Genomic DNA, 13,485 nt, shown 5'->3' on the forward strand with positions numbered 1-13,485 from the left:
TATTACTCATGCAGTGTTGAGTGTTCGTGTAACTGGTGGGTGATGAATATTTTGATAGTTGGATTTTAATTGATCTTTTCTAACACTTGCTTATAAAGTCAGAAAAAGTTAGCAATTTCAACTAACTGTCTCAGAACTAGGTAATTAGTACCAAAACAGCAACAACATATTCTCTTACTGTAATTTAGTGTAAAATTCACTAATGTTAAAGTGCAGGGCAAATCTCCACATAAGGATCAGTCCATGTCAGTTTCAGGGAAGAAAATTAAATAGTGACACATACTCATTTTTAGTTCGTCTGAATAATTGATTTTCCAGAGTAACAGTTTTTAGAAAGAGATTTAGATTGATTCTTTTATTATGTAATTCATCAACCCAACCATTTAAACCTCAGCCCCACTTTAAAAAGACACACTGTCTTGTTTTATCTGTGGAATGCTGAACAAATGTATCATTAGGTACTAATAATTAAAGCCTTGAACCTTGAACTGTACAAACTCAAAATCTTTGCCAGACAGCTAAATCCTAAACGGCTGTGAGAGGTGGCAAGACCAAAAATAATAACAACAACAACAACAACAATAATAATAATATAACTTTAAGATTTAAATACCAAAGTAACAGAAGAATATTTTAATATTTCAGAACAACCCTACTGATTTGTGTCGCCCTCTAGAGGAGGAGAAAGTGCATGACGCTGATCCGGCCGGGAGGAGAGCGGATCCAGCTCCATTACAGTGAAGAGGATGAAGCCAAGGCAGCTTTCCAGTCACCACCAACCTGCCAGTTTAACATCACCACCCCAGTCAAGTGCATAGGTTATACCTCACATCGGCTCAGGTCCTACCCACAGTCATGTGGCTATTATTCTGTTCTTCATGTATTCTCTAATGAGAGTCCACAATAGGCACCCAGCCCCTTGTCATAGTCTTTAAAGGTTGAAGCTGCACTATCCATCGATAATAAGTCTGAGGTCTTCTGCCAGTTACACTTATTGTAGCTGTCCGGCTGTACACATTTTACAGTTTGTAAGTACTGTCCTCTCTACAGAGAGAAAGGCTAATGCGAATACACATTGTGTAGTCCTTTTATTTAATTGATTTCAAGGTTATATCACAGATTTGGTCATTTAGTCAAACCATAGCTTGGCTTCCATAGTTGAGTTAAGTAAGGCCCGACACAAAAGTGTTACAGATATTTTGTTCTTAATACCATAATGACACATTACGTTCAGACCATATATAGCAGGTAATCTACAGGAAATACTTTGTAGGAAGGATGTCTCTGAGGTTTACCATCAGTATGGTATTGATGTACGTAGATATATCAACATGTAGTTGTAATAAAAACCTAACTCAAAGTATTTTGAACACGGGTCCATAAAAAGAAGTTGTAGATATCCAGATCATCATCCATCCTCACACGGTGACGTGGTAACATCTATGGTAGTTTTTGTTTTCTAAATCCGACAGAAATGTGGGTGTTTGTTTCCCACAGAGGAGCTTTGGTCAGCGTTGGCCCCTTCCAGCAGCAAGAATCTGCCACCTGCAACAGAGCAGGGAAGTGTGTGCAAACATGAAACGGAAAGATAATGAGGGCAGAAACATTGTACACACTTATAATACATGGAAACATTTCTGTGTGTTTCTGACACAAATAGATTTAAATGGCAATTTGCAAGATTTGTTCATTAGATGAAGTCACGTTTTTATTATGTTGTTTTGTTTCTCTTATGAAGAAACCTCAACTTCTGGTTGAAACATTCAATCTCCTGAGGCAGGACAGAGTGGTAACATTTTCTATTAAGTGGCAAGGGTTACACTCAAATGCATGGTTGTTTTATGATTAACATCGTGTTCACGGTTGTAAAAGTCCCAGAAAGACTTGACTTAGTTTGATCTGAGGCTCCTTCAGTCTCTGAATCTGACATGTCCACCTTACCAGAGAAGATGTATTCTTGTGTTGTGCTCAGTTGTGTTGTTCTACATTAGATAATCCCCTCATTGACACTTTAAAACACACTTAAGAAGAAATGGATATGGCTAATAACTGATTCAGGCACAAGTAAGGCAGTGCTGTCACATTTCTGCAGCTACTACCTTGTGTACTTAAGCAGTTTTGAATGCTCTTGAAATCTTTAGCTCTGGCAGAATGTGTAGTTCACCAGGAACTATGATTTGTGATACTGTGCTGACTTATCTCGTCCTTTGTGACTCAAAATGTATTTCAAACAAAAGGTGAGTCCGCTCTTAACAGATACACACACATTGCATGAAAGGTAAAATATTGATTGTGACGTAAATTTCGGTTTATTATGAAACTTAATTTGTGGCTTCTTTATGCAATGGAAAAAAATTGTAAAGCACATTAAAATTCTACAACGCATCAGAACCTGCAATTCCTGCTTTCATTTATGCTCCCGCTAACCATTCAGATGCTTGTCAAAACATGTATTTACATACCTGCTCAGTTCATGACACACATAAACTAAAGTTCTGTGAATTATTTTTTCCAGCTCTCTTGGTTTGACAAGAGAGCTTACTGGAAAATCCACTTACACAGAATACGCATACAGATTCACAGTAAATACACATTCACATATTCCTATTGGCACATCTAAGCCTAATTATGTAAACTAACAAAGACGTTTTTTTAATTCAATTTTATCAAGTGCCAAGAATGAGTGCAGACGTGCTAAAAACCAGTTGACCTGCAGTTTCTGATGTTTACAATTCACAGCCGATTATATTCTAAATTAATTGATTAATTGCTTGAGATAAAATGTGAGAAATGTCCATCCCAGTCCAAGGTGGTGTCTTTGAATGTCTTGTCTTGTCAGTCAAAACCCAAAAGATATTCAGTTTAATAGGATATAGAACAGAAAGAAACACATAACATTTACTGATATTTTTTCGCATGAAAATGTACTTTAATGATTAATCGATGATCAAAATAGATCATTGCAGCTCTAGATTGTAAAGGCATTGTAGCGTTTTAGTAAACTTGAGTATTGAGTATTGTAGAAAAGAGAAGTGTCGACTAGAGACATGCTGTGTGTGCAATGATGTGTGTCAGTGGGTATATGTGCATCATAAATATGTCACTTACTGTGCGTGTGTGTAGGCGAGGTTGGGAAGGCTAGTATGTCATTTCCTGAGGGAAAATGATAGCAACTGATGTTACCACTTCCTGCAGCATCGTACCAATGTGTCAGCTGAACCAAACAGTGCTCTGTCTTTCTCTCTGTTTCATCTTATTTTCTTGTCTGACAAGAAAATGACATGAGGAGGAGGAAGAGGAGGAAGAAGAAGATGAGTAAGACCACAACAACAGTCACTGAGAGGAATGTAGTATCCAGCCCACAGAACCACCTCTGTCTCCGTTGAACAAGAGCTCAACAAATATTTGACAGTGCTGACAAAAACATGTACACATATACACACACACACACACACACACACACACACACACACACACAAACACACAAACACACACACACACAAACACACACAGGTCTTTAGGTTAAAACCAATGGAAAGCCATGCAAACATCATAAACCACAGTTTGTTGTACACACTGTAGTGTGTGTGTGTGTGTGTGTGTGTGTGTGTGTGTGTGTGTGTGTGTGTGTGTGTGTGTGTGTGTGTGTGTGTGTGTTGGGATGAGAAACTATTTCTGTTTCCACACAATTGACACAACAAAATAAATCAAATGCAAAAGAGCGTCAAGACAGGACATTTAAAACGAGACGATGGAGAAATACATTTAAGATTTATTAACGATGAGTTTGAGAGAATCTTGTTTGAGCATCTTTCATTCAATGTTTCTCTCTTTAAAATAGCGATAAAAAAGACGGGTTGTGTAGCATCACTACATCTTGGGATGAACATTGAGGGTGACTCGGTGCAGTGAGATGATGTGATGTTAGATTAAACTGCTGATTCTCACAAAATGTGACAAAACCACACGTTTCAGTTCCTCTTATCGTTCATCAAATAACTGATGAAACCAACACTCCTTCAAGTGCGATGGATTTAACCCTGCAGAGCCTTCAGCAAGTGCGTCAATACAGATGCATGTTGTGCGGACAAAATGTTAAAACCTAAAGAACTTTGTTTACATTTATTTTTGCCAAATGTGCCGATATGTTGCCAGTAGATACAGGATGATGAGTGTGACATTGTGTTAAATAAATTGGAAATGTCAACATAATGTGAAGGTCCAGCTTTAAAGAATTGGGTTTGAACATTTTATTCAATATAAAACTGATATTTATTACGATATTATATACTTTCTATCCTAATATCTAACTATCACTTCCTTAAAATCACACGCACATTGCATCCCATGCTTGCAACACGAGTTAAAACTTTGTATTTCTTTTTTCATGTCTTTCTCTTTCAGCTCCTAAAGGCCGTGTCACACAGCTCCGTACGGCAGGAACATGCCGGCGTATATGAAAAGTAGCTCAAAATTTGTCAGGGTCCAAATACGTCTAACTTTTCCACAGCGGTGTTGTAGCTGACGTATACATAACGAATACATAACTAATTATTGTACGTATGTCAAACATTGATAGCGTATCACTTACTTATTTAAAACGTATCAGAGCGTCTGGACAACGGAGCTGGAAAAGTGCCACCTGGTTCACGTCATGCTGATGCTGGAGAACGGCTAACATGCTGAACGCTAGCTGTACTGTAGAAACACGTTTAATAAGTTACTCCGTCGTCAGGCATCATCTTAACATAGGGTAGGAATAGGTTATCCACTCGTTATCAATAAACTGGCTGTAGGATTCACCGTCAGCCGACGTAGCCTATATCTAACGTTCCTCTAACGTAGTCACGTAGCTATTCACGTACTATATTTACGTAGGTAAGTATTCACGTACGTATTCCGTATTCACGTATGTCTAACGTCACGTAACGTCTGCATATCTTATGAAGCACACGTCGGGTACGTCCGGTAATTTTGAACATGTTCAAAACATCAGCGTTCAACAACGCCCCCCAGCGTAACACAGTGAGCTCTTAATGAATACTACTTATACATTATCTTATATCTACGTACACCAGCGTGTTGCCGATATTTTGTATACGCCATATTTTTGTATATCTTATGCATTCGTTGGGTATTCGTCGGATACATTTTGTATAAGTAAGTGATACGATATCAATAGGTTAGACATGCGTATCTGTATATGTTCACTTTTCCGATCCGATGAAAAGTTGAACGTATTTGGACAATTTTAATATACGCCAGCATCCGTTTCTGTCATACAGATATGTGTGACAGAGCCTTGAAGCAGAGCAGGAGCATTCTGAGTAACTTCTGAGTCATCACTGAGTTAATCTGGTAAATACACTTCATCTGCCCGAGGCACCGGGACATACCAGGAGTCCCACACTTGAAATGTCTGAACTTGTGTTTACCAGCACAGTCTTACGTCACAGAAAGAGAAACACACAGATATACACAAACATGTGTATCTGTGGTGGAAGAAGCATTTTGATCTTCTACTTAAGTAAAAGTAGCAACACCACAGTATAACAAAACTACATTAGAAGTAAATCCTGCATTGAACATTTAACTAGTGCAGAAGTATTTACAGCAACATGTACTTAATGTATAAGAAGTAAACTACTTATCATGACATTTAGGGCGCAGACACAGTGTTATATTATATTAAGCAGCATTTTAATGTGGTTAAGTGCAATATTTCTACTATAATATAAAGTAAAGTACTACCTCAATCTGTTATTAAGTATAGAACTTGAGTAAATGCATTTGATTACATTCAACTACTGACAAACACGGGCATGCACACTTACATCTGCATGTGGGGACACATAAAAAAACTCAAACACACACATTGGAAAAACAGGCGCTGACACATAAAAGCATAGTTCAATATATCAAATGTAACACTGATACACACACCAATCCAAACATTACCACATATCAAGAGAGGACACTGCAGTGGAGAAGTGTTGTAGGGATCTCAGGAGATGGGTCTGTCGCTGTGTAGGTATTTTAACCTTAACAGGAGCTTGGGACCTGCACTCACTCCCAGGACAAATACATTCCTACATAATAATTGCTTTTCCTTGTGTCACCGACAGTAGGTCATGCTGTTGTTGTGGTATGTTATTGCTGCTGTTGGATTGTATTTCTTTGTTTTAGAAAGCTAAATTAAGCTGGGTGAAACCACAAGTAACACACACACACACACACACACACACACACACGCATGCATGCATTTAAACGAAGAGAGCGTTAAATAGCTTTTTGCATGAACTGAAGTGAGCTAAAAGAGAACAAATTAATCTGAACTGAATTGTATTCACGTGAAAGCAAAGTCTCGTTTTCTTATCTCACTACAAAACGAGTCCGCAGCCAATTAAGACAAATGATCGCTTCCTCTCGGTCGTTATCACCTGGTATTTCCTCGGTTATACTGTTCAGTTAACTCCGACCTGATATCTGATATTTGAGGCTGCTAATGCAAAAGTTTCCACTGAGGATGTGCCGCCACTTTGTGCACAAGAAGACTTCAGGAAACCATGACGCACACAGAGGGCTGAGCTCTTTTAGGGGAGTTTGGCTGTCTGAGTTCGCAGTTGACACTTAATCACCACCAACTCAAGAAGCTTCATTTCGGGAAGGAGTGCCTTTATATATTTTTTTTTTTGTTGCTGTTTTTGATCAAAAAAGAAAAAGTTGAGGATGAAACTGATTCTGTTCTTCGTTATCTCCTGCCTCGCTTTACATAACGGAAATGGTAAGTCGACAATATTATTCTAAAAATACTTTGTGAGATGAAATTCGCAGATTTCATGCGGACTTTATTTAGACAGGTTGTAGCAGACACAAGTCAACATCCTGACAGTCTATCCTCACAGTATGAGAGCAGTGAGTGGTCCAAACTGGGGTCTGAGGGCCGCCAGTGGGTCCTTGATTGACAAGAGAAATTAGGAACTGGTCCACTTGTTGACTCAACGTGTCAGCATAACGAGGTTACCATAAATAACTATGACTCACATGTGACCGTCAGGTTTCTCTGTCCTCACTGCTGAGCTGATGGCATGTAGGAAACACAACTTTAAACTGTTACTTACCATAATGCATAACATGTTATGTTGAGGAACAAATGTCAACACTTTGAGGTTCATGGGGGGAAATATGTGGGAGCCCCTGCCAGGTCTAGTTCATATTAAATCAAAAAGAGTAAAGGCGTTTCAGTTTCCGAGTGTAGTTTCGTTGTGGCTTGTTAAACACTGTGAGGGGGATTTTTTGACTACGACACAATAGTGTCGTTTCTTTAAATATAGATGGAGGAAACTGCATGGGGAAACCCTAATAAATGAAGAAATATGCTTTTATATATATATATATATATATATATATATATACATATATATATATATATATATATATATATATATATATATATATATATATATATATATATATATATATATCTGATACTTTTTAAATCAAGTAGTACAATTATAGACTCTACTTAAAAGTATTTATTAACCCTCAATATCCACAGTATTACTATATGGATGTGTGTTTTTTAATATTGTTTATATGTGATCACTAATGAGGTTCTGTTACCAAGGAATATATTAATGTTAAGTATAACCTAAAACATTTTTTTAAAAAGAAGTTGGCTCCGTTCTTTTTGGATTTTGCCAATTACTACAGGCCTGACTAGGAACAGCAGCTGGATCAAGATTATATTCAGTAGAACTGGGAATGAAATGATGAAAATGACACTTTATTTGATCTAAGGTGTCACATAATAAGCGCACTTGACACCAACACCTACACTCACCTATTATTGTCTTCACACAACTTTCAAACTACTTGTCACACACACCCATCTCAAAACACCCACATTTTTATTAAATTATATGTATAAAACTGTCAGATACCAAAAGCCTATTTGATGTAGTATCAGTGTGATGCAGAAATGTCACACCAACCTTTTTAATATATAATATAATATTCTTTTTAATTATATTATAAGAATTGTATCAATGCCAAGAGCACAAACAGTGGCAAAACATAGCAAAACACGAAAAGGGGATTTTGGCTTTTAAGTCCGTAACAGAAAGTTCTACATCAATCAACAGTCAAGATCTCCCGATCAGATGATCAGAAGAAGTGAAACACTTGATAGCAGATTTCTTTACAGAAGTTAAGCTTCATGATCAACTTTCTGTGATGCGTTGAGAAAATGTTCCGATGCTCTTACTTCCTATTGTTACACAATACTTAAGAGAATAAACAGAACTGAATCCCACTAGGCCAACTGTCACTTTACTCTGTTGCAGAATAATAATAATAATAATAATAATAATAATAATAATAATAATAATAATAATAATAATAATAATAATAAAGTCATCTGAAACTCTCCAAACATGGAACTAATAAACTCTAATTGTCACACTGAACTGATCTAGATGAGCAACCAGATGTTGCCGAAGAATAAAACTGACGTGAAGTGAATTGTTGCATAAAATGTTGCATAAAAAAACACAAGTTGACATTGACAACACACCTTTCTCTCTCTCAAGGAGCACCTAGAACCGCTGTGTATAAGTTTGTGAGATGTAACCCCGAGGGCGACCAGGCCAACTGTGTGACCCAACAAAGTCCAGAAATGGCATATACTCCAGACCTTCCAGCCAAACTGCCTGCTTCAACTGCATTGTATCTGTAAGTATCCATGTGGCGTGTGTGTGTGTGTGTGTGTGTGTGTGTGTGTGTGTGTGTGTGTGTCTGTCTGTGAGAGTGTACAAGCTTGAGATGTGGTGGTTTATTTGCCCTGTGAGTTGTTCAAACTAAGTTGAGAGTGTCTTTGCAGCAGTGAGTTCACTTCAATGTTAACATTAGTCTAGAAAAACAACCATAACTGTCATAACATAGTATACTGTGTCGTCAGATAAATGCACACTTTAAATATAGAAATGCTATTGCTGCATTGGACCTGTTACCTTGGTTAACACAACTCCAGCAACACTGCATCTATCTCTGTGTATGCATCACTTGTGTGTGTGTGTGTGTGTGTGTGTGTGTGTGTGTGTGTGTGTGTGTGTGTGTGTGTGTGTGTGTGTGTGTGTGTGTGTGTGTGTGTGTGTGTGTGTGTGTGTGTGTGTTTGAGAGCATATAAGTGTGAGGTAGGTGGCCAAGAAAAGCCAAAATAGAGGACAACGTGGAGGGATAAAGAAAGACAGAGGGACTGACAGAGACAAGAGTTCACAGAGTACAGAAGTAGGAGTATACATAATCTAAAAGCAATAGATGTTGATCTCTGGCCTATGTATGTGTGTGTGTGTGTGTGTGTGTGTGTGTGTGTGTGTGTGTGTGTGTGTGTGTGTGTGTGTGTGTGTGTGTGTGTGTGTGTGTGTGTGTGTGTGTGTGAATGTGTGATTGCTATGAAAGTCTGTATCACAGTCTTGGTCTTAGCCCTCAGTTTCCTCTTTTAGGGTTCCTCTTAACGTACATCGATTCTATCAGTTAATGACTCAATGTTCAAAAAAGGGAAACTTTACAAAAATGATATATATAAATAACGATGCAAGCTCCCAGATAACTTTATAAAAAAGCAATGACGTATTAAAAGAGATCCACAGAAAAATGAAATAAAACACTTTCATAGAAGAGCTGGATGAAGTACATGATATACTGTATGATGCTCCACTGAGCTGCTACCATCACACGAGTTTACCTGGTCTTATCAAAACAATTGGTCAAAAGTCTAACTGAGAATTAGATGACTTGATTGTGAAGCTTCGTTAAACAATAATATAGGATTTAGGTTCAGACACTCAAAGGAACAAAGACACAAGGAGTGTGGACGGCAGAAGCTGGAAAGTATGGTTGGAGACAGAGTGAATGAAAGTGGATCATTTTATATTTTATCATACATCATTTTAGCTTGCTTAAAGCAGCACTGGCCTCCGCAGAAGCCCTCCCTTTTGCATCTCGGCTTGAACAGGAAGCAGGAGGGAAGTGTTGAGAGGAAGTGGGCTGTGACGCCTGGTGGACCGCTGCTTCTGGTCTATTGTTTTGTATCTGCGTTGTGCCACACTCGTCTGATAATAGTGTGAGAAGTACCTGATTACATGTCAAAAAGGATTTAAGTCATTAAACTAGAAACTGCACTTTCCTACTCTGACTGGTTATTTCAAGTTGATGATGTTTCCAGAGTTACTCCGAAAAGGACAGAGACATTTCTGCTGTTTCAAGCTTTCTTATTTATTTTATAACCATCAGCAGTAACAGGATATGAGGTTGAGAGTACTGGGTTTTTATGTTGTATCATTGATACTACGCTGGTCTTAGTATCACTACTACCTGGGCCTGCCTCATTCTACAGATTGATTGTTTTCCAGTATTAGGTGTTAATATTAACCTTTAATCCTATAAACATCTTAAAGGCTCTGTAAACACATGCATTTTCTATTGTTTGATGTTCGATGTTAGGCTACATGAGATCACCAAACTTCATGAACCAATAAAAATGGTAAACGTGTAACGCAACGCTAATAGGAGGGTCAGACAGACAGACAGTCCACGCCTCACACGTGGCCTAATCAGGCAAAATGATTGGAAACACCTGTGTAGGCCTTTAAGCTGTGACATCATTTGCCTAATTGATACACACCTGATATGTATTTGCTGCTGTGTCTGTCTGTGTAATATATCACAGAAAATTAAGAGAAGTATGTAATATCTGACTCTCATTCTGTTTCCAGAGAGGCAGTGCCTGAGGAAGAGGAGTTAGAGGTGGAAGAAGATGAAAAGATTGATGAAGGGAAGTCACCTGAGGTGATCGACGACGGTTCTGGAGGTTACGAGGGCTCTGCAGCTGAAGATACACTGATGGCAGACCGGGCATTTGTGACTGCTGAGAGTGAGTCAGGCTCCGGCGAGTCTTGGGCAGAGCAAGAAGCGGAGCCAGACAAAGGTATTCTATTTTTTTTAGGAATATGTATTGAGTTGCATGAATTCAATACTTTCCAAGGTCATCCTTTTTTCTGCTCCATGGTGTCTGATCTTTCCTTGTTTTTCTGCGTGTAGGTGAGAATAAGTGGGCCATGAGGCGATTGTTCCCTAACACGTATCTGGTTGGTGAGGATAAACCGGTATACCCGGACCTGAGAGAAGACCACCTTCTGCAGCTGTAGACTGTACACCCACCCACTATAAGACACATACACAAGGCTCGCATCTGTTTTATTTCCACGCTGTCTATTCATATAGTAAAACACATATTGTATCACCACCTGGTGGTGTCAAAACATGGTTGCCTAGAAATTGACAAAGGCCAAACATATATTTTATATTCTAAGTGCTATTGGTAGGAATTTCTCTCTTCAGGGGCAAACAATGGTCTGCATAAATGAGACATATACACACTTTACTTTAGGTTAAGTTGGCAGTGACTTTGTGGAAAAGTTGTGTAAGTTGGAATGTGCTTTAATAATTGTTATACCAGTGCAATAAGATGACGCCTTTGTCCATCATTTGCTCACTGCAGCTGTGGTTCCAACATTTTGTTTTGGAGCTATGAGGCATGTGTTACTTTAAGACACACAACAACAAAGATTTATTTATATTATTTGATCCCTTTGTCTGAAATGTAATGACACTTGACACTTAACCAAGAGGGTTATGCAACATATTGTGGGAACTTCAGGTCCGCAAAGTTGAACAAGAGAATCTTGCAAACCCAAACCCCTCAGGAATGGAATTACGCAATCTTAACCACTGTGAGCTAAAACATCTTCAAAATATGTATGATGCACATGCACGCATTTCAACATGCTCTGCGTTGTCTAATTTGCATTTGAACTACAATAAAGGACTTCTAACATCAATTGTGTTTTTAGTAGAGTTTATGAAAATCGTCCTATCTGTTCTGTTAACTGCTTTATTATATCTCCACAGTCATTTGGGTAGTTTGAGTATTTCTTAGAGTGAACAGAGTTTTATTGAGATTATCCTCTCCTGCTCCAGCCTTCACTTTTATATTTGCTAGTGACATGCGATATTATCTTTGGATGCTTTATAGCTGAGTCATTTCCTAGAAAATAATTGTTTTTTTGCATAGAAATATACATTTAATTGACTATATTGTCCACCAGAGAGCACAGATGAGCTTCATTTCCAACTGTAAAATAAATGTCCCACTCAATTTTAGAATAACCAAATTTAATGGACCTGTTTTTGTTTGGACCAACCAGCAATTGTAACTACAAACTCACGTAATAACCTTTCTGATTATTATAATCAGTGGTAGAAGAAGTATTCAGATCGTGTACTTCAGTAAAATAAGGGTAGAAATATTGTTACAATTAAAAGTCCTGTATTCAAAAGGGTTACAAAGGTTTGACCATCAGAACTTAAACACTGTGGGTGAAGGATTTAGGATGTGTTATGAAAGAAGAGGAATGGCTGAAAGTTATGTCCAACAACAGGAAATACATAAGGGAAGCTAAAGGGAAATTCACCCAATACCAAATAATACACAGATATTTTTGGACACTACTTAGACTGAATAGGATGGGTTTAATAAATAACAGTTTGTTTCGGTCATGTCAAAAGGACACAGGCCCCTTTATACACTGATTTTGGGAATGCCCTTCCACCCAACCCTTCTGGAGAACAACTCTCCAAAGTTGTTTATCAAGGGACAGAACACAAATCACAAAATACCAAGTAGAAGATTTTCAGCAATCATGGTAAGCATCACAGTGGCTGCTAGGACAATACTTGTATACGGGACAACACCCAAATCTCCAGAATTAAAAGAATGGGGAAACACCATTATAAAAATGGTTTCATATAAGTAGGTTATGCTTAACAGGATGAATAACAGAAACAAGAGTAAGGCACCAATTTGGGAGCCTTTTTGGACAAATGTGACATTAATACTGATATGCCTGATATATTAATGTTATCATATTGTCATGGATACTTTCCACAGTCATGCTATTGTCAGTATGTCCCTTATGCTTATGAGTTTATTTATTATTTAATTTCTTATATCACTGATTATACATGTATTGGAAGCAACACGACATGTCCCTGTACATTTCAGAATAATATATTACAGGATTATAATTATTTAACCATTCATCACTTTAATGTTGCAGCTTGTAAAGGTGGAGCTCATTTGAATTACTTTCACTGCTGGGTAGAATAAACTATAATAATACATCATGATGTATTTGTTGATTGTGTTCTGTATTAATAATCTGAATCTGCAAAAAGCTGTCAAATATAGTAAAAAGTAGTGTAACACATTCCCTCTGAGATGTTGTATAAGTATAAAGTACAGTATATATAGTATAGCAGGTATATGTATATATGTATATATGACTATAATGTAAGTAGTGTGTCTGGTGTCAACCTGTGACAGAGTGTAACCCATGGGAGGTTTTTTTTAACTCCCTCCCCCGA

Source organism: Cottoperca gobio, chromosome 3 (genome assembly GCF_900634415.1).
Source record: "Cottoperca gobio chromosome 3, fCotGob3.1, whole genome shotgun sequence".
Taxonomy (NCBI): Eukaryota; Metazoa; Chordata; class Actinopteri; order Perciformes; family Bovichtidae; genus Cottoperca; species Cottoperca gobio.